At 43.4% G+C, this 23,066-nt stretch overlaps 1 protein-coding gene across 1 annotated transcript in view; it reads right to left on the bottom strand.

Annotated features, from left to right (window-relative positions):
• LOC306988746 (putative nuclease HARBI1) overlaps positions 1-23,066 on the bottom strand; it is a gene marked incomplete at its 3' end in the record, with an annotated part of 421,992 nt that overhangs the window by 224,957 nt on the left and 173,969 nt on the right. The gene's annotated exons all lie outside the window — the stretch shown is intronic.

Genomic DNA, 23,066 nt, shown 5'->3' with positions numbered 1-23,066 from the left:
CTGATCGCTTGCCCTTGACCTTGTTCGCCCTGCCTGTTCAACGGACTCCCCTTTTGCCCTGCTTTCATTTTAAACTGTTGATCTGTTGATTCTCCACATTGTTTTATTTATCTTCTCCTGGTTCTGACACTCGTTCGCCCTTGACCTTGTTACTAATGTGTAGACCTTGGTCTAATGTTTTCTTTGGACTGCCTTCTGGTTTCTGGCAGTCCTCCCCTTCTGGACCTCTGCCTGTTTTATTTTGTATATTATTTATTATATTTATATAATATGAATATTATATTATATTTATATAATATAAATATTATATAATATATATAATATTTATTTATATAATATTTATTTATATATATTTATTGTTTCCTGTTTTTGATTTATATATATAAATATTTAAATGTATTTATCAATTTTTTACATTTATTAAATCACTTTTGACTATACAATTATTTGAGTATTTTCCTTATTATAGGATAATTAGATCTGGGCCAAATCTGGCCTAGATGTGGCCCATGCCATTTTCTGAGATGTGGCCCAGATGTGGCCCATGCCATTTTCTGAGATGTGGCCCAGATGTGGCCCATGCCATTTCTGAGATGTGGCCCAGATGTGGCCCATGCCATTTCTCAGATGTGGCCCATGCCATTTCTGAGATGTGGCCCAAATCTGGTCCGATTGTGGCTGACTTCTAGCTGCCACACTCAGGTTGAGTCATCGCCGTCATTCCATGCGGTATGTGGGCCAGAAGAATGTGGAAGATGTGGGCCACAACTGGGCCAGATGTCATTTGCTATCTGGGAAGGGTTTTTATTTACTGTTACATCAAAATAGAAGTTTAAAACCACATATTTTCTCTCCTGAGGTGATTTCAGTGGAAAAACGATGGTCGATGACGTCATCGACGATAGTCGTCGCCACGAGATTAACCGAAATAAAATAAAATAACACATTCAGAAGTGAAGGACACATTTCCCTTCACAACAACACTGTTCTATATAGCCATAAGTTCATATACGTACCTTTTCCAAATCTCTACGACCTTGTTTCGATTTTATATTCCACTTTTCGTCGTGTGACACGTTGTTTCATTGTTGCTCTACTATGTGCGCGAGGAGAAAGTGACCTACTTACACTAAAAAAATTATAACTCCAAAAATACAACTCTTTTCACAAAAATTTTTTTACACAGTCCACAAGGATCATATTCACTCTTATTTCGCCGAAGCACACTCTGTGATTTGATTATTTAAAGCTTATTTAGCACTCTTTTTCAAAAAACTTTTTTCTAGATCACGTCTATAAGAGCGCACGACGCGCACTCTCACTCACACTTCACTCAGCTGAACGTGTTACCACAGAGAAATCTCTCGTCCATTTCACAACTCAAAAACAGTTTATTGATCTCAAAAACACACATATAAATATTGATTTTCACATAAATATATATCTATTTTAGCATAGCATTAGTCTAGATATACATTTAATATATGTGGCGAGTAGCATCAGATACTGGAGGGAACTATATGAAGCACCAATAATTATACTAACTTTCGACTACGCCACCTGGTATATACCGGGAACTACCAGCCCCAGAACAGAATGGGTGAGCAGAGAAACATAGGAAAGGGAGTACCATGGATGAGGTAGCTTTATTTAAATACAAAAGTTAAAACCATCAATACATTAACATCGTGGTCTCTTTTATTTTTTTAATCCTTTTTCACTCTCTCTCTATATATATTTAATAGATTACTATTATATTATATATTTAAATTATTTCATTGCTAGCATGGATGTCTTTAGAGGCCGTGTGAGACGAAGACAACTCCACGTATTAGACTCAGACTCTCCAGTAGCTCTCCACGGAGAAATAATTATTTACCTCTCGATCCCAATGCACACTTCCGTGCAAATGAACAAAATACTCCTTTTAGAGAAAGGGAAAGAGAAAGAGGTAGGCCCACACGCATGGCTATGGTCAGCACTCATATGACTCCAGAGCACCCAGGCGTGGGTCTGCTCACAGGTCCAATTCTTACTCTAGAGATCGATACATGCCAGTCAGAGATCCAAAAAGACCTCCTGGCAGATCTGATAACTACACAGTGGCTGCAGGCCCACACAGGCCTCCCACTAAAGACTCATCACTCGCTAACAACAATAGAGGCAAACATAATCACAGAAATAAACGTAGGGGTAAACAAAGTAACAGAGCTCCTTATTTTGAACCAGATTTCGATGAACACGCAGAGCGGGAATATTTTCAAGACACCGTTGAGGAGGATTAGATTCCTCCTCAGCAACAAACTCATTTTGGCAACCAATGATCGGCATCAAACCAGAATTTAAAAAAAACTTATGGTACAGTTTTCCCTCTCACTCTTCCTCTAATAAGGGCAACAAAAGAGTTTCCTTCGTCAATCATGGAGGTAGACTCCGAGATGTAGACATCTCCATTGATAGAGTCAGACCAGCTCAAAACAGAGATAGGGATAATGGTAGATTTCCCTGTTATTTCCCTCGTGAAAAAGAGAACTCGCGTGCTAGACTACTATAAAGTCTAGCTCGTAAAGACTATAAAGGCTACTACTACTAGACCCAACACACACAGACCTACACAGAGGAATAAGTATATTCCAGCCCAACCGGAACTATCAAACACTATCAAGTCATTTTTCGATATCATTAAACTGGTACATCTCCTCAGTAAAGTCACCACAAAGGTGAATGATAATCGACCGGTCACCTTCCGAAGACTCACACAGTTGCTCATTGACACGATCAGACCAGCTTTTCCGGGACAAGAAGTTCGCACGATGCTAGAGGGAAATGCCTTGAACTGGTCGTTCAATGCACAGCACATTTTAGAGCAACATTATGAGGCACTAATAGAGGAAGCTTTACAGAATGTTCGCCAACAGAGTAATCACACAGACTGGCCTAAGGCCTTTGAAATAGCCACCGGTTGGGCTGAGAAAAATGATGTAACGCATCAGTAAGGAGTCAATTGAGCAAGCACAGGCTTTGATCCTGGCAGAAATGCAGAGTACTTCAACAGCATCAGTCACAGTGACCGCACACACACCGTCATATGCAGAGATAGTGACACGAGGGGGACACACATCCACCAACAACGTTGCCACCATCACTGCACGGACAACACGTGTTGCCACCACCACCTGCAGCTCACACATTGACCCCTGTGGCCCCTATTGAGAGAGTTGCACAACGACAAATGGAGATTCAAACATCTCCCAATTTGTTCATGGGTGTAGCGCATGTCAGATGAACCATTTGCCTCTGATTTAATTTAATCAAATCTAATTTACAAACGACTCTGTCCTTCCTGGATCCGCAACACAAGAGACGACATGGCGCCGGACATTTGAATAACTCATGGACAGCCGATCGGAGAAACAGATCGCGTCTGTCTGGACCAACAAGAAACATCCTGTATTGCTCCACGGGGAGCTGCGAACCCCCCCAGGGAATCATTAACAACTGATAAATTATTTTTTAGGACAACAGGACAGTGTTTTAACCAAACGCTCACTGCTGATCCCATCAGCTCACATACACGCACACACATACGAACCTCGGGCAATGTGTGAAGGATTCTGCTTACGCACACGCATACACACACTCACATGCCCCCCGGGGAATTTCGTCACACCGACCTAAGCACCTCACAAACCATGAATTGTTTAGCAGATGGTGACCCAAAAGTCCACGAGTTGCTAATTTCATCAATTTCAGAAAAAACGCACATACACAGAGAATTGCCCGGAGCCCAGGACAAAAGTTCAACACGCGTTCGAACGCTGAACAAACTACGAACAAACCCTACACACACACACACACCAAACACAAGACACTCCACCACGGACATTGTGCTCAAAATCAACCCTTTCCAATGTACTTTAAAATGTATTTGTGTTGTGTGTCACGGTCCCTATATGAATAGACCGTTATAACTAAGTGTATTGTATAATTAAAAATGGAAATGCAAATTTTTGGTAAGAATCATGTAACTTGCTGGCAAATCAAAGAAACACAATCTCTGATATGGTTTTTTTCAAGAAAGACTACCGATGTCAAATCTTTAACTCAAATTATGAAATTATGCATTCTGCCATTTATATCAGGTTATAAAAGATTTTATTTCCACCGCACATCCGCCCAGGAGGCGTTTCTCTTAGCGAGCCAAGAGAGTTTGGTCACACCTACCCTCCCAAGCGATTGGTCGGACACGGGGAGGAGGCGTGACCTCATCTCCTTCAAAACACGTCGCACGTAGCTCTTTTTGTGTGTGTAGTGTTCCACCAGAGAGACCCGTCTTCTTCACCACAAGCTTTCTTTCGTTTGCTTTCATTTCGTTTTTATTCTAAGTCTTTACTTTCTTGATACTCTACCTCAAATTGGTATTTTCCTTAAAATACCCACCTAAGCCTAAGTTAACTTGACAAAGTTCGCGTACGTCATTGACCGCACGCGTCATTACCCAAACAGACGCACCAAAAAGGGCCTTACAGAGTAACGTATTCTTAAATGTACTATCTGGAAGAACTGCTGTCTTAAGATTGTCTAAATATTGCTAAGGTTTTTGGGGTCTCATTTTGATGTAAACTGAGTAAACTGTTTTGTCAAAAGTTCTCATTCTTCCCTGACCTCCTCACAGACACTCTCTCTCTCTCTCTCTCTCTCTCTCTCTCTCTCTCTCTCTCTCTCTCTCTCTCTCTCTCTCTCTCTCTCTCTCTTGCACTCACCTTTTTGTCTCATTACGATCGTTTTATTTTCGTTTGTTTATTATGCATATTTACTCATGTGTATTTTTGATTTAGTAACATTGCAATCGTTAGCCTGTTTTACATTAAATTCCATAATCTTTTGAATTGAATCTGTCTGTCCATCATCACTAAAGAGTCAATGAAAGGTGCGATCAAGTTACAAGCTCTACCTATTGTAATATAATTCCCAAATTGTCTAAAGCACGAAAATATCGTTCCTTGGTGGCCACAGGGAGCGTTATTTGACTGTGTTACAAGACTGGTAATTTTCCATGAAGCCATAGTGCGCGCGCCTGCTGGACATACGTGCGTAAAATAGCTGAATGGTGGTTCTACCTAAACTTCCCCTGATCTAACGATCATTTTAAATACCTATATTAATGATTATTACGAGTAATCGCGGTAATTATTAATATAAGGCGAGATTTAACTCCATCAATACATTAACAACCAATTTAACTTAAAAATTTAATTAATGTATGCGACATATTACATATTCATATCTCATGAATATCGTCTCTCATTCGAGCTAATAAATTCCCTAAAACAGAGTCATTGTCGTTACATGGGGGAACCAGCAACCGCCGTCACTTCCTCTCCAAACAGGAGGGACTGGTCTTTTGAGGAGGAGGCCCCTCCCAGAGGCCTCCATCCGTTACTCCAGCCCATACAGGCTGTGCAACCCTCTCCACTAGAACAACGCCCCCACAAAAGGGCACGTAAAGTGTTGCACTGCACTCCCTCGCCAAGGGCCACCCATGGAGGCCCAATGCTCTGCAGCGGCCAGAGGAGTCTCCATTGGGCCTACAGGCACCTGTTAGTGAGTCGGATTCTTACCCTTGTCCGTATCAGGTTCCAGCGTCACCTCAGTCTAGCGAGCTACTCTTTTCTGACCACTCTGAACCTCATAATAAAATGCCTTCACCCCTGTCTAAATTTTTAAATGATATGGAGCTCTTGTCCGTAACTCCCAAAAAGACCAGAGAAGTAGTAGAAGAACGCCGGGCCTCTGTTACAGTCGTTCACCGAACTTTAACTCTTGAGAAACTTCGACCCATAACGGTCGTTGTGAACACACCACCATCACCACGTGATAGGGTAACTGAGGAAAATTCCTCCACACAGGGGCTAAGAAGCCCACTAGGTCTCCCTAATAGACACGTGAACACTAAAAAGAAGGTGTCGGATTGGAATCTAACAATTAGCAAGAAGTTTGTGATTGTGGGTGACTCTAACGTCTCGAGATTTCCGGCATCCAATTGCTCTGACTTACAAATAGAGAGCTATCTGGGCGCAAAATTTCAGCATGCGGTTAATCTGATGGTAAAAGCCATCATCCAAGTGGTTCCGGACAAGTTAGTCTTAGCTTTTGGGCTTAACAACAGGCAACAGAGGTACCGAATGACAGTAATAACGGAGTTACAGAACGCATTCAGAGTGGCTAGAAAGAGATTGCCGAACACTGAGATCCTCTTCCCGCTAGTGAACTTCTCTAGAGTTCTGCCACTAGGGGAACAGGCCATGATAGAGCATCTGAACACGCATCTGATGCATCACTTGAGTTACATTCCGACACTGCCAGACGAACTCTTTCATGTCGGCAGGGCCGGCGATTGCTATAGGCGAACTAGGCGGTTGCCCTCTAGGGTCACCGTTACGTTACGATAGGCAAGTGCGCAGCTGCTGGCGCGTTGATTAAGAAAATGAAGCGGTCTAATAAACCCTCCGGTGCACAGGGACGAAAACGGAGAAAGGAAGAAGATGAAAGGAAAGCCCAGTATAGAGGTAAGTCTTCTCATCTCAGCCATTAAGGTGTTAAATTAAATAAATTTGCTAAGTATTGTGCATCATCACCTAATATTGAACGTTTCATTGCTGTCACTAAGCTATCACTAGCTAGCTAGTTACTTTGCTAGTTTGCTACGTTCCTACATATTACTAGCAAACGTAACTTCACTGATAACCTACATGGATGTAAATGTAAATGTCAAAAGACCAGTATTTCAGATAACGTATGCATGCTAGTTATAAAAAGTACAGTTGCTCTCCACTCTGTTCATTATAACTAGCAGGCTCATACACACAGTAACCATTATGCTGATACTGGTGTTGACGTGGTGTTCACATTTCTGTACAGTTCCCCTCTAGGAATATACTAAAATATGTTTTTTATTTTTTTTTATTGGCCATGGCCAAATGCACTCAGGCAATATTTGCAGAGGCCGGCACCTGCTGGACAAAGGACACCTGATCCTTCATGTTCGCCTCTCTCTGAACTTTGTAAGTACAACTAGTACTATTGTTTCTGTTTTTGTTATTGTTATTATTATTATTAGCAATTATTACTTTTATAATCACATTATTACTAATTGTAATCAGTAGTATTATTTAGCCTTGTAGCAGCCTGCAGCCTAATAGATTAGTAATAATAGTAATGATGGTAGTAATTGTAATTTATCTACTACAAGTTACATGATCAGAGATAAAATGTATTTGTACAATGCAACTATGTGGTAGGATGATAGAAATGACCAAATGCAATTGTGTGACGAACAGCATAGATGAACTGTGTATTTAAATACATACAGCTGCAGGAGAAGGGACATCCAGTAGCAGTACTCCAGGGACCAGTGACACACAGGCCAGGAACACACAGCCTGCATCAAGTGAGTCTATTTAATAGTATTTATTCAAGCCACATCCATACTTTAAAGTATAATAGAAAAAGTATGTATTAAAATAAAATTCATTCAACAACATTCATCATTTCACTCACTGCTTGTCTGGCTATACAATATGCTTGTATACAGGTGAAGGTGAAGAGACACCCAGGAACACATCAAGCACTCAGGGCACCAGTGAAAGACAGACGACTGAGACCAGGGACACGCAGCATGAATGAGGTTAGCCCTTTGAATAACTAATTCAAGCTTACAACCATCTGACAATATGTACTAGAAGATAATGAAAACACATGGAAATCACAATAACATCCCATCCCTATGAATCTAATTTCAACCACAGTTTTAGTAATTTTGACTAACTTAATTTAACACCACTGATCTGGCTGTTGCAGGTGAAGGGGCCACATCTATCATTCCAGGCACCAGTGAAACACAGACCACTGAGACCAGGGATACTCAGCCTGAAGCAAGTAAGACCCTTGAATACCGTTTATTCAACCACAATTTAAAACTTCAGTGACTTGTTTCCAAGTAAAACCAAGTTGACATTCCTCATTAATTAATCTCAAACACTACTGATCTATTATACTCTATATGCTGGTCTATAGTATAGTAATGTATAGCTTAAGCACAGCATAGTAACTATGTATATTTTTTTATATATGTACCGTCTGTTGTATTATAACTTATAAGACCATTGACGAATCTCAGAAAAACAGCACAAACAAAATAAGAACATTTGATGGATATGGATAAAATGAAGAATACTAATTTGTTATTGCATTTTTGCTTGACATTGTGTACCCCTATTAAAGCATTAACATCAATTTTGCATGTATGCATTTGCCTTTAGGTGAAGGAACAACAAACACAACATGCTCTGCTACTACACTGCTGCCTGCAGACACCTCACCCTCTGCAATTCCTGATATCCAGGGAGCACCTATAAATCCTGCTGACTGGCCAGCCCTCTGTGATGCGGTAAGGACAGAGTTAGTTAGCAGAGGACCGTACCAGACCAGTCCAGACTTTACATTTCCAAAAAGAGAGGATGGGAGAAGCTGCCACAACAACCACTTCTACAGGAAATTAGTAAATGGGGAGAAAATCAAGAGAAGCTGGCTTGTATATTCAAGGAAAAAAAATACTCTGTATTGCTTCTACTGCAAGCTCTTTTCACAGAAAAAATATAACCTCATTAGTAGTGGCCTAAATGACTGGAAGAATTGTAGTGAGATCCTGAAAAGCCACGAGCACAGCCCAGAGCATTCGGGGCACAGGACCAGATGGAAGGAATTGGAGACTCGACTTGAAAAGGGCCAGGCAATTGATCAAATGGAAATGGCACTCCTTCAAGCTGAAAGGAGGAGGTGGCGTGAAGTCCTGACCAGGTTGGTGGCCATAATACAGTCTTTGGCAGAGCGAAATATTCCCCTGCGGGGGAAATCAGACAGGCTATACCAGCCAAACAATGGAAACTTTCTGAAGGAAGTTGAGCTCATGGCCAAGTTTGACCCTGTCCTCAAACAGCATGTTGCTGATGTGGAGAGAGGAGCCAGCCATACAACATACAGTACTTAGCAAAGGATACTCAAAATGAACTAATTGATTGCATTGGTGAATTTTTTTTACACCATATGTTAAAGGAGATAAAGCAAGCCAAATACTTGCACCTCAGACCTCAGCCACATAGAACAGTTATCTGTTGTAGTTAGAATGGTTGCAGTAGATGACACAGACACCCCTACAGTAAAATAACATTTCATGGGGTTCCTTGAGGTGGAATCAATCTCAAAACTCAATCTCGCCTAGGGCAACCAAAGGGCTAGAGCCGGCCCTGCATGTCGGGGATGACGGCATTCACTGGAGACCAGTGACAGCGAAGGCAATACTTGAACACTGGATGAAGGCTTTAAACTGTCTCCCAGTGTCAACCCAATAGGAATAGGGGGCTCTAACAAACTCATTGTCAACTTGTCTCGCTCATTGGTGCTCAGTGAAGTGCAAAACTCAGTGCTGCTCAGAGGTCTCTCATACATTCCCACTCCTCAACGTCCTAAGACACAAAAAAATAGAGTTAATAGCAGATTTACAAACGTACCATCACAGAGTTAAACTAGACCCCATTTTTTGAAGGGAAGAAAAGCTCAAAAAAGAAATTACCTTTTACTCAGGCCTCAGATTGGATGCCTCCTCTGTCCAGTCTCCCTAGGGAGATATCAAGGCTGATCATTACGCGTACAAGAATCTCAATTGGGGCCTAGTTGAGAAAAATAATGTCACAATTGAGGAAAATAAAGCACTAAAATAGTTGCAAAAGAATAGAGATATTGTCATTAAACCTGCGGACAAAGGGAATGCAGCAGTTATTTTAGATAGAGACCAGTACATATGGGAAGGAGAGAGACAACTAGCCATCAGTGAGCATTATCGGCCCTTGGAGGAACCGATTTACCCTCAAACCATTATTGAGGTTAAAGAGATTTTAGAGGAAATGTGTTCAAAAAAGGTCATTAATGGTGCACAGAAAATATATTTGATAGGAGACAGTCCACCAAGACCCAGGGGGTTTTATTTACTCCCTAAAATTCATGAAGAACCTAAAAGTTGGAGTATACCATTCCGAGTACCACCGGGTAAACCTATAGTCTCTGATTGCAATAGCGAAACATATTATACAGCAGAGTTTCTGGAGCACTTTTTAAACCCTCTCTCCATAAGACACCCCAGCTATCTGAAGGATACATATGATTTTATTGAGAAAATCGGCAAGCTGATTATTCCTCCCGACGCTTTTCTATTCACGATTGACGTAGACAGCCTATACACTAACATTGACACTACAGTAGGCCTCCAGGCCGTACAGAAATTCATGAAAATTCATGAAACTCACACAGACCAGACAAGTACATCTTACAACTATTGGAGATTACGACTCTAAATTCTATTTACAAACAAAAGGTACTGCCATGGGCAAAAAATTCACCCCCTCTTACGCAAACATCTTCATGGCGGACTGGGAGGAATCAGCACTCAGTACTGCTGCGAAAAAGCCTTTCGCATACTACAGGTTTCTCTATGATATTTGGGGTGTCTGGTCTCACTCGATGGAAGACTTCATCACTTTTACTGATCACTTGAACACACACCAGGCCTCCATAACCATCAAATTCACAGTTCATCCAACGGAGGTGAACTTTCTAGATGTCGTGTCATACAAGAGACCCAGGTTTTCATCCACTGGAAGGTTGGATTTTAGAGTTTATTTCAAAGAGACTGATACTCACGCCTTGCTACACAAACACAGTTTCCATCCGAACCACACATTTCGTGGTATTGTTAAATCACAACTTAACAACTTTAAGAAAATTTGTACAGAACAATCCTCCTTTTTCTCAACTACGAAAACTCTTTTTTCAGTTATGAGACAACGTGGTTACTCTCGCACGTTCCTCAGGAAAATACTCAAAACATTTGACTGTCCCAAACCTCCACCTGCAGCTGACACGACTCTGAAAGATAAAATCATTCCACTGGTGACACATTTCTCGAGTCTCAGTAAAGAACTCAATCAGGCCATTAAATCCAAATTTCAGAAGTTTCTCACACCCACCAAATACTTGCAACATCATAGTCCAATAGCGGCCTACAGGCGTAATGAGAACATTCTCGACAAATTAGTTCAGAGTAAATTGCCCTCACCATCAATGAGTAGTCGGGTTGGCAAATGCAAGTACTTCATTCCTCTCAGATGGGTGAAAAACAGATTTAATGGCCAGATCTTTAAGTTGTCTCGTACTCCTTCACACGATTGTACAAACTGCGTGTACTTGATCTATTGCCTCAAATGTCGCAAGCAGTATGTTGGCCAAACAAAGAACCAGTTACGCGTCAGAGTATATCAGCACCCTCACAACATAGTGCATAAGATAAAAAAAACGCAGACATTTGCTGCAACATTTCCTGCTTCATGGCCTTGAGGCCCTGAGGATCACAGGACTCCAAACCAACCCACTATGGTCCCTCCAAGAGCGGCTGTGGGCCGAGAGAACGTGGATCAAACGTTTGGATGTCCTGTATCCCAGAGGTCTCAATGAGACATAGGTCACTTTCATTTCTCAGATCTTCCTTTCTACATCTTTTCCTCTCTAAATGGCTACCATTCTCTCTTTTCATAGTCGGAGCACACTCTTTTCATTATCCCTACACTCACAACTCCTCTAACCCCAACCATTGGTACCCTCTGCTTAACAACCCAACTGAAAACAGCCCTTACCCGGGCCCTGAGCCCTACCATCAGTAACCCTGGGACATACAGCCCTAGTTAGTATGGTCTGAGTAATTTTTAACCCTCACAAGGGACACTGTTTTTGAATTTGAATCCTATTTCCATATGAAGACTCAGTTATCAATGGGCTCTCGATTAACTGTGAGTAAGAGGGTCGTAGAAACTTGTTTAGTGATGGATGGGATGTTGTATTTGAGTGTGTTGTGGTGGGCTTGGTTGGTGCCCTGTTCTGCTGGGAGCGGTCAGTGGTCAGAAGGACCGTGCACAGCCGGGTTTGGACCTCAGGTCCAGACTTTGGAGTTTTTGTCCCCTCACCTTAACCTAACCCTACCATATCTCGACGCCTGGTGGCGCTAGAGCTCCCAAACCAAGTGCAATTGACCCCCCGCCCCCCAATTAGTATATGGGTTTCAGCTCTCTAGGACCTATAGAACTCGAGATAATGGGAGGTGCACTTCAGGGGGGTGCACCTTTCGTTTTTATCCCTATAACCCCTAACCCTAACCCACTCAAAGCCAGGACCTTTTTGTCGCTGACTGCTTCCTGGGCGGAGCTATATGTTCACTTCCGGTTAAATTTTGAGTGCCAATATCTCATGATTCATAAATCACAGAGACATCAGAGTAGTCTCGCCCACTAGAGGGAGACATAGGATAACAATATAAACTTTAAATGGACTGAAATAATTAGATTCAGCAAGTACAATAGTTATTATGATTGAACAACATTTAAACAATTGAAAATATACAGTTTTTTTAATAGTATCAAATAAAAGTACACAATTGTAATATTTCCAAATGTTATAAATGCATGAATGTTATTTTTATATATATTTTATATTTATGTTATTTACAATACTGTTTTTGAAATGTATAATAAATAAATTGTACTTGCCCACTATAGGGAGACATAACAGTCTTGTGAATGAACTAGATAACTAATCGAATAGATATAGTTAATTTTTTTAAAATTACGGTGTACTGACAAAATTATTTTATACAATTAGTGTACATATATGTGAAATGCTTATGAAATATTAAATGATATAATATTTATACACGTTATACTTATAATTATTTTTAACATTTATAATAAATATATGGTGAAATAACATATATAAATACTTATTTATTTTATTAAAATCTGTTTTGGGAGCGACCTAGGCTCTACCGTGCTGATGGCCTGCACCCCAGCAGAATCGGAGCGGCTGTTCTGTCGGACAACATCTCAAAGACGTTACACACCATATGACTAGTAAGTCAAAGTCCTAATCACATTCTTTGCTGTCCCAAATTAATTGATATAAGTACCAGTGTAGAACACTATATAGAAACTGTGTCTATTCCTCGTTTAGTGAGGCCAAACAATAAATCTACTGCAGGATCTAAGAAAAATCTAATTGTGATTAAACCAGAAAATCTCAATATTAGTGAACAAAAACAATTTCTAAAGCTAGGTCTTCTAAACATTAGATTGCTTACACCTAAGGCGGTTATTGTAAATGAAATGGTCACTGATAATAGCTTCGATGTACTCTGCCTTACTGAAACCTGGCTTAAACCAAATGATTATTTCGGTCTTAATGAGTCCACTCCACCAGGATACGGTTATAAGCATGAGCCCCGTCTGATTGGTCGTGGCGGCGGTGTTGCAACAATCTATAGAGATATTCTTAATGTTACTCAGAAAACAGGCCACAGGTTTAATTCGTTTGAAGTACTTGTGCTAAATGTTACGCTCCTAGATGTAAGAAAGAAATCCCTATTATCTCTAGCCTTGGCTACTGTATATAGACCGCCAGGGCCTTACGCTGATTTCCTAAAAGAGTTTGCAGATTTTCTCTCAGATCTATTGGTCAATGTCGATAAGGCAATAATTGTTGGAGATTTCAACATACACGTTGATAACACAAATGATGCGTTAGGGGCTGCGTTCACAGATTTATTAAACTCCTTTGGGGTCAAACAAAACGTTAGTGGTCCCACTCATCGTCTTAATCATACTCTAGATTTAATTATATCATATGGAACCGAGCCAACCGATATAGATATTATACCGCAAAGTGATGATGTCACTGATCATTACATGGTAACTTGCATACTACGTACGGCTGAAATGTGTCATGTTGCGCCGCGTTATCGACCAGGCAGAACAATCCTTCCAACTACTATAGATAGATTCTTGAATAGCTTACCTGATCTATCTCCGCTCCTCAGTGAACCCAAACTAACAGATGAGCTAGAGGAAATGACTAGCAGTATGAGCACCATTTTCTCTAGTACATTAGAAACTGTTGCACCAATTAGATTAAAAAAGGTTAGAGAGAAAACTAAAGCACCATGGTACAACAGTGCTACGCATGTTATCAAGAGAGAAACTCGTAACTTAGAGCGCAAATGGAAACTAATTTAGAGGTCTTTAGAATCGCGTGGAAAGACAGTATGTCACGTTATAAAAAGGCTCTAAAAGCAGCCAGGGCTGAGCATCTCCGCAAACTAATAGAAAATAACCAAAACAATCCAAGGTTTTTATTTAACACTGTGGCTAGATTAACAAATAAACAGACATCACCTGAACAAAATATTCCGTTACATCTTAATAGTAATGATTTCATGAATTTCTTCACTAAGAAAATAGAAAGCATCAGAAACACAATTGTAAATGTACAATCTTTGACAGCGTCTTATGATTCAGCCTCAATTATCGCCCCTCAAGAACAACTACAGCGCTTTACAACTATAGGACAGGAAGAGCTAAATAAACTTATTACTGCATCTAAACCAACAACATGTTTATTAGATCCAATACCCAGTAAACTACTGAAAGAAGTGTTACCTGTAGTGGAAGAGCCTCTTCTCAATATTATTAACTCGTCTCTATCTTTAGGACATGTTCCAAGAACATTCAAGCTGGCAGTTATAAAACCTCTTATTAAGAAACCACAATTAGATCCAAATAACCTAGCAAACTACAGACCCATTTCAAATCTTCCATTTATGTCTAAAATACTAGAAAAAGTTGTGTCCACTCAACTGTGCTCTTTCTTGCAAGAAAACGATATCTATGAAAAATTTCAGTCAGGATTCAGGCCACATCATAGCACAGAAACTGCACTCGTTAAAATTACAAATGATTTACTTTTAGCTTCTGACCAAGGCTGTATCTCAATACTAGTTTTACTCGATCTTAGTGCTGCGTTTGACACTATAGATCATAAAATACTCTTAGATCGACTTCAAAATTACACTGGTGTTCAGGGACAGGCATTAAGCTGGTTTAGATCGTACCTATCAGACCGTTACCATTTTGTCCATTTAAATGGGGAAAAATCAAAGATAACGTCAGTAAATTATGGAGTGCCGCAAGGATCTGTGTTAGGCCCTCTGCTATTCTCAATTTATATGCTGCCACTTGGTAATATTATAAGAAAACATGGAATAAGTTTCCACTGTTATGCTGATGACACTCAATTATATATTTCATCAAGACCAGATGATAACACTAAATTATCTGAAATGACAGAGTGTGTTAAAGATATAAAATATTGGATGACGTGTAATTTTCTTCTATTAAATTAAGATAAAACGGAGGTATTACTGATTGGTCCAAAAAACTGCCCACAAAACCTCTTACAATACAACCTTAATCTAGATGGACGTCCTGTTACTTTATCCTCTACAGTAAAAGATCTGGGTGTTATACTAGACCGCAACTTGTCTTTTGAAAATCATATTTCAAATGTCACAAGAACAGCCTTTTTCCACCTTAGAAACATTGCTAAGCTACGTAATATGCTCTCAGTTTCTGATGCAGAAAAGTTAGTTCATGCATTCATGACCTCGAGACTAGATTACTGTAATGCTTTATTAGCTGGTTGTCCTGCATCCTCAATAAACAAGCTACAGTTAGTCCAAAATGCAGCCGCTAGAGTTCTTACTAGGTCAAGAAAATATGATCATATAACACCAATTTTATCATCTCTACACTGGTTACCTATTAAGTTCCGTATCAACTACAAAGTATTGTTACTGACCTATAAAGCCCTAAATGGTTTAGCTCCTGTGTATTTAAGAGATCTTCTATCGCCATATAATCCATCGCGCTCTTTAAGATCGCTAAATTCGAGGCTTCTGGTCGTACCTAGGATATCTAAGTCCACTAAAGGAGGGAGGGCGTTTTCACATCTAGCTCCTAAACTCTGGAATAGCCTTCCTGATATTGTCCGAGGCTCAGACTCGCTCTCCCAGTTTAAAACTAGATTAAAGACGCATCTCTTTAGCCAAGCATTCACATGATGCATCTCATACCTTTTATACTACAGTTAAATCAGATCAAAAGCATTCATATTATGAACAGCAGCTACCCTAATTATTTCCCATCTGCCTTTTTTGTTGTTATCTCGGGACGCCTGTCCCTATAACTCAAATAGAGTTCGTCAGCTCCAGTTATGTATCCAGCCTCTCATGGAGACTTCAGATGCCCCAACGCCTGTGATGAGACGACTCGACGCCTGTGAAGAGACGACCCAACGCCGGCAATATGTTATGCCCTAAATTTTATGATTAACTAACTGTATTTTGTGTGTATATTTTTGAAATGCATTTTCTGTAAAGCTGCTTTGAAACAATATGTATTGTGAAAAGCGCTATACAAATAAACTTGAATTGAATTGAATTAAACACAGTTAAAGGATTCACACAGGTTCATTAATCAACAAGTTTATTTGCAGAAGCATGTGATCAAAATGATGGAAGCAGATGAGCAAACGATTTAGGCCACATTTACACATAGCCGGGTATTTAGAGAAACGAATATTTCTCCCCATCCGTTTTCAATAATAACACCGTGCACACAACCCGCATAAATACGCCGTCGAGCGCCTTTATAACTATGCTAAACCTATGGGCGGCAGTGTAGGGAGAAGGATAAAGCCATGCAAGCCAATCAGAATCCTCAGAATCGACAAGAGAGAACCTAAAACCCCGTTTCTCCCAGTTGACACGGCAACATATAACCGGCGTTTTCAGAAATCTCCACTTTGGCCGGAGTTTTTAGAAATAATCGTTTTCTGGGATAAAAACGGCGTTTTCGTGTAAATGACAGGCCAAAACGCAGAGAAATATCTGCGTTTTCCCATCGTGTAAACGGGGCCTTATACAGTGTTTAGGATAGATGTCTGTTCTTATATGCAGATCATGGAAATGATTGAATATGGATGAAGGAAGCAGAGGACTGAAGACAAGTCGTTCAGGGAGGCATTGTGCAGGTAAGGAGTCAGTAAGTGAATGCAGGTGAGGGCCAGTGAGTATAATGGGCAATGTAGTGAGGACTTGGTGACTAACTGGTGAACTTGACAAAGTGCACCATAAGTGAGTTAAAACCCTCCCCATTTATCCGGGCTTGGGACCGGCACTGACATTGCGCTACTTTGTGTAATGTCAGAGGCTGGGTTAAAAATTGTTTTTTTTTTGCTGGGATTTTTAAGGCTTTTTTATTTTTATTTTTATTTTTTTTATATGAACACGAGCCCATAAGATAATGAATATATTATAAAAAGTTTGGTAGTATATTCAATATAAATAAGTCTAAATATAACTTTAAAAATAAATATTATTGTAAAAATTTAAATTAAATTATTAAATTAAATTAAAATTAAAAAAACTACTACCACTAAAAACATTAAAAAAAACATTTAATTGTCAAACTAGACAATTTGTGCTAACTTTATATATATATATATATATAAAAAAGATGTGAACCAAAAATTGGACTGGGGCTTACTCATCCAGCCACTCGAGGTCTAACCCCTCCCCACGGAATGACTTGCGGCTCACCCTGTAATCAAATTTGAGTTCCTCGTCTACATGGATGTCCTGAATAGCCTTAAATAAAATAACAGGCTTTTCATCCATTACACAACAGAATGGCTTTATATTTTCCGACTTACAAGAATGGTTGATGCGGCGGCCAAACGTGTTAAGTAAGGGGTGACAGGGACATGGAAAGCTCTGGGCATCAATTCCATGCCCTCCATCATGAGTCTCCCCTCTGATGCTGGGATGACATTGCCGTGGTAATCCCAGACAATGTCATCGCAAGCAAAATTTCTGGTCGCAACCACTCCTGTAAATAGAAAAACATTACATTTCAAGTTACAGAATATACTTTGCATGTAGACAAACATTTCAGGATTTAATTCTTGTTCTTGATTCTGTTATTGGCTGTTTCATACCGAAACCTTTGGGAGGACCAAAATCTTTCACAGCAATTCCAGTCCAGGCCTGCTCATCCACACAGTGCCCCACATATGGGTCGGTTTCAACCATTTTCTTGGTTGGCGGCTTCCACATTCTCACCACCTCCTCCGCTTTTGGGCAGTTTGTTGTCCACCCCTCCTGACCGAGTAGCCTTTGTACTTTGGAGGCTGTAGGCCTACGCAGATTGAAGTGACCTGAAAGACTGAATGACAAGACTATACTAATGCAAGTCATTTGTCACAGTGAATCAATGTCAAATTAATAAGTGCCAATTATGTATTGATAGATTTGAAGACTTACCGAGAAGATAGTCTCTTCTTTGACTATACTGGTTAAGCCGCCACTTATCGTAAAAGGCCCTCTTTTCATAGAAGCCTCCTGCAGTTCGCTGTCTCTTCGATGGAGGCTGTCCCTGCAGAGACACCGGAAATGCCTCTAAAAACTGGCTGAATGACCGCCGCGCACTTGTTTCAGCAACTGCTGCTGCTGTCCCCTCGTCAAAACAAGTCCTGTATAAGTGAGGAATACAAAATTTATAGTGATATAATGTACAAATATATATTTTTTATGTGCTTGATAAATAAAGAGACATACCTAGCCATAGTTGATCAAATTTAGGCTGCCTCGACCAATTCCTCATTAAGGACCGCATCAGCGCAATAGGTCAAGTACACATTTAGTTTCTTTTGTTGATGATCTGGTAACTTTTTGGCGGCCACCCGAACCGCCCTGCGCGCGTCCAGACTGGTGGACATACCCAGTTTATACCTGTTGAAATAATATTTAAAAGGAAATGTTAATCGTAAAATGACTGTGCCTGACAAGATTTAACTGAGTGTATACATTCAGACATGTGTACAAGGATCTATGAAAAAAAAGTCCAAAAAGTTATTACATTTAAAACATTGGTGGTAAGGAAACTACTCTTTGTGTCGCAATGAAACTTACAGCTTCCTCAGACTGGCTTAAGGCAACCCTCATGCCAACAGAGTTTTTCCTTACAGTACGGAGTATCACCCTACTGCCGTGATGACACGTCCAACCCACTCTGCATCCTAGAAAACATTAAAAAGGTGTCATTTAAAGTGAGTGAGTGAGTGAGTGAGTGTCTGAGTGAGTGAGTGAGTGTCTGAGTGAGTGTCTGAGTGAGTGAGTGAGTGAGTGAGTGTCTGTGAGGGAGTGTCTGTGAGGGAGGGAGTGAGTGAGTGAGTGAGTGAGTGTCTGTGAGGGAGTGAGTGAGTGAGTGAGTAAGGGAGGGAGTGAGTGAGGGAGGGAGTGTGTATGTGTGTGTGTGTGTGTGTGTAAGTGAGTGAGTGAGTGAGTGAGTGAGGGAGGGACAGAGGGAGGGAGTGAGTGAGTGAGGGAGGGACAGAGGGAGGGAGTGTGTGAGGGAGGGAGGGACAGAGGGAGGGAGGGACAGAGGGAGGGAGTGTGTGAGGGAGGGAGGGAGTGTGTGAGGGAGGGAGGGAGTGTGTGAGTGAGTGAGGGAGGGACAGAGGGAGTGTGTGTGTGTGTGTGAGTGAGTGAGGGAGGGAGGGAGTGTGTGTGAGTGAGGGAGTGAGTGAGTGAGGGAGTGAGTGAGTGAGGGACAGAGTGAGTGAGTGTGTGTGAGTGAGTGAGTGAGTGAGTGAGTGAGGGAGTGAGTGAGGGAGTGAGGGAGTGAGGGACAGAGGGAGTGTGTGAGTGAGTGAGGGAGGGAGGGAGGGAGGGAGTGAGGGAGGGAGGGAGTGAGGGAGGGAGGGAGTGAGGGAGTGAGGGAGGGAGTGAGGGAGGGAGGGAGGGAGGGAGGGAGGGAGGGAGGGAGGGAGGGAGTGAGGGAGGGAGGGAGTGAGGGAGGGAGGGAGTGAGGGAGGGAGGGAGGGAGGGAGGGAGGGAGGGACGGAGGGAGGGAGGGAGGGACGGAGGGAGGGAGGGAGGGAGGGAGGGACAGAGGGAGTGTGTGAGTGAGTGAGTGAGTGAGTGAGGGAGGGAGGGAGGGAGTGAGTGAGTGAGGGAGGGAGTGTGTGAGTGAGTGAGTGAGTGAGGGACAGAGGGAGTGTGAGTGAGGGAGTGAGGGAGGGAGGGAGGGAGGGACAGAGTGTGTGTGTGTGTGTGAGTGAGTGAGTGAGGGAGGGACAGAGGGAGGGAGTGAGTGAGTGAGGGAGGGACAGAGGGAGGGAGTGTGTGAGGGAGGGAGGGACAGAGGGAGGGAGTGAGTGAGTGAGGGAGGGACAGAGGGAGGGAGTGTGTGAGGGAGGGAGGGAGTGTGTGAGTGAGTGAGGGAGGGACAGAGGGAGTGTGTGTGTGTGAGTGAGTGAGGGAGGGAGGGAGTGTGTGTGAGTGAGGGAGTGAGTGAGTGAGGGAGGGAGGGAGTGTGTGTGAGTGAGGGACAGAGTGAGTGAGTGTGTGTGAGTGAGTGAGTGAGTGAGGGACAGAGGGAGTGAGGGAGTGAGGGACAGAGGGAGTGTGTGAGTGAGTGAGTGAGTGAGTGAGTGAGGGAGGGAGGGAGGGAGGGAGTGAGGGAGGGAGGGAGGGAGGGAGTGAGGGAGGGAGGGAGGGAGGGACAGAGGGAGGGAGGGAGGGACAGAGGGAGTGTGTGAGTGAGTGAGTGAGTGAGTGAGTGAGTGAGTGAGTGAGTGAGTGAGTGAGTGAGGGAGGGAGGGAGGGAGTGAGTGAGGGAGGGACAGAGGGAGTGTGAGTGAGTGAGTGAGTGAGTGAGGGAGGGAGGGAGGGAGGGACAGAGTGTGTGTGTGTGTGTGAGTGAGTGAGTGAGGGAGGGACAGAGGGAGTGTGTGTGAGTGAGTGAGTGAGGGAGGGACAGAGGGAGGGAGTGTGTGAGTGAGTGAGGGAGGGACAGAGGGAGGGAGTGTGTGAGTGAGTGAGGGAGGGACAGAGGGAGGGACAGAGTGAGTGTGTGTGTGTGAGTGAGTGAGGGAGGGACAGAGGGAGTGTGTGTGAGTGAGTGAGGGACAGAGGGAGTGAGTGAGGGAGGGACAGAGTGAGTGAGTGAGTGAGGGAGGGACAGAGGGAGGGACAGAGTGAGTGTGTGTGTGTGAGTGAGTGAGGGAGGGACAGAGGGAGTGTGTGTGAGTGAGTGAGGGACAGAGGGAGTGAGTGAGGGAGGGACAGAGTGAGTGTGTGTGAGTGAGTGAGTGAGTGAGGGAGTGAGTGAGTGAGTGAGTGAGTGAGTGAGTGAGTGAGTGAGGGACAGAGGGAGTGTGTGTAAGTGAGTGAGGGACAGAGGGAGTGAGTGAGGGAGGGACAGAGTGAGTGTGTGTGAGTGAGTGAGTGAGGGAGTGAGTGAGTGAGTGAGTGAGTGAGTGAGGGACAGAGGGAGTGTGTGTAAGTGAGTGAGGGAGGGACAGAGGGAGGGACAGAGTGAGTGTGTGTGAGTGAGTGAGGGAGGGAGGGACAGAGGGAGTGTGTGTGAGTGAGTGAGTGAGTGAGGGAGGGAGGGAGTGAGGGAGTGAGGGAGGGACAGAGGGAGGGACAGAGTGAGTGTGTGTGTGTGAGTGAGTGAGGGAGGGACAGAGGGAGGGAGTGTGTGTGAGTGAGTGAGGGAGTGAGTGAGGGAGGGACAGAGGGAGTGTGTGTGAGTGAGTGAGTGAGTGAGTGAGGGACAGAGGGAGTGTGTGTGAGTGAGTGAGGGAGTGAGTGAGTGAGTGAGGGAGGGAGGGACTGAGGGAGGGAGGGACAGAGGGAGTGAGTGAGTGAGTGAGGAAGGGAGGGACTGAGGGACAGAGGGAGTGTGTGTGAGTGAGTGAGTGAGTGAGTGAGTGAGGGACAGAGGGAGTGTGTGTGAGTGAGTGAGGGAGTGAGTGAGTGAGGGACAGAGGGAGTGTGTGTGAGTGAGTGAGTGAGTGAGGGAGGGAGTGAGTGAGGGAGGGAGGGACTGAGGGAGGGAGGGACAGAGGGAGTGTGTGTGAGTGAGGGAGGGAGGGACAGAGGGAGTGTGTGTGAGTGAGGGAGGGACAGAGGGAGTGTGTTTGAGTGAGTGAGTGAGTGAGGGAGGGACAGAGGGAGGGAGTGTGAGTGAGTGAGTGAGTGAGGGAGGGACAGAGTGAGTGTGTGTGTGTGAGTGAGTGAGGGAGGGACAGAGGGAGTGTGTGTGAGTGAGTGAGGGACAGAGGGAGTGAGTGAGGGAGGGACAGAGTGAGTGAGTGAGTGAGGGAGGGACAGAGTGAGTGTGAGTGAGTGAGGGAGGGACAGAGGGAGTGTGTGTGAGTGAGTGAGGGACAGAGGGAGTGAGTGAGGGAGGGACAGAGTGAGTGTGTGTGAGTGAGTGAGTGAGGGAGTGAGTGAGTGAGTGAGTGAGTGAGTGAGTGAGTGAGTGAGTGAGTGAGTGAGGGACAGAGGGAGTGTGTGTAAGTGAGTGAGGGAGGGACAGAGGGAGGGACAGAGTGAGTGTGTGTGAGTGAGTGAGGGAGTGAGGGAGGGACAGAGGGAGTGTGTGTGAGTGAGTGAGTGAGGGAGGGAGGGACAGAGGGAGTGTGTGTGAGTGAGTGAGTGAGTGAGTGAGTGAGTGAGGGAGGGAGTGAGGGAGGGACAGAGGGAGGGACAGAGTGTGTGTGTGTGAGTGATTGAGGGAGTGAGTGAGGGAGGGACAGAGGGAGTGTGTGTGAGTGAGTGAGTGAGTGAGGGACAGAGGGAGTGTGTGTGAGTGAGTGAGGGAGTGAGTGAGTGAGTGAGGGAGGGAGGGACTGAGGGAGGGAGGGACAGAGGAAGGGAGGGACTGAGGGACAGAGGGAGTGTGTGTGAGTGAGTGAGTGAGTGAGTGAGGGACAGAGGGAGTGTGTGTGAGTGATTGAGGGAGTGAGTGAGTGAGTGAGGGACAGAGGGAGTGAGGGAGGGAGGGACTGAGGGAGGGAGGGACAGAGGGAGTGTGTGTGAGTGAGGGAGGGAGGGACAAAGGGAGTGTGTGTGAGTGAGTGAGTGAGTGAGGGAGGGACAGAGGGAGTGTGTGTGTGTGAGTGAGTGAGTGAGTGAGGGAGGGAGGGACAGAGGGAGGGAGTGTGAGTGAGTGAGTGAGTGAGGGAGGGACAGAGGGAGTGTGAGTGAGTGAGTGAGTGAGTGA

The sequence above is a fragment of the Phoxinus phoxinus genome (genome assembly GCF_949152265.1).
Source record: "Phoxinus phoxinus genome assembly, chromosome: 20".
NCBI classification, from domain to species: Eukaryota; Metazoa; Chordata; class Actinopteri; order Cypriniformes; family Leuciscidae; genus Phoxinus; species Phoxinus phoxinus.
The sequence above is the reverse complement of the archived record's forward strand: the minus strand, read 5'-3'. Positions and strand labels throughout refer to the sequence as shown.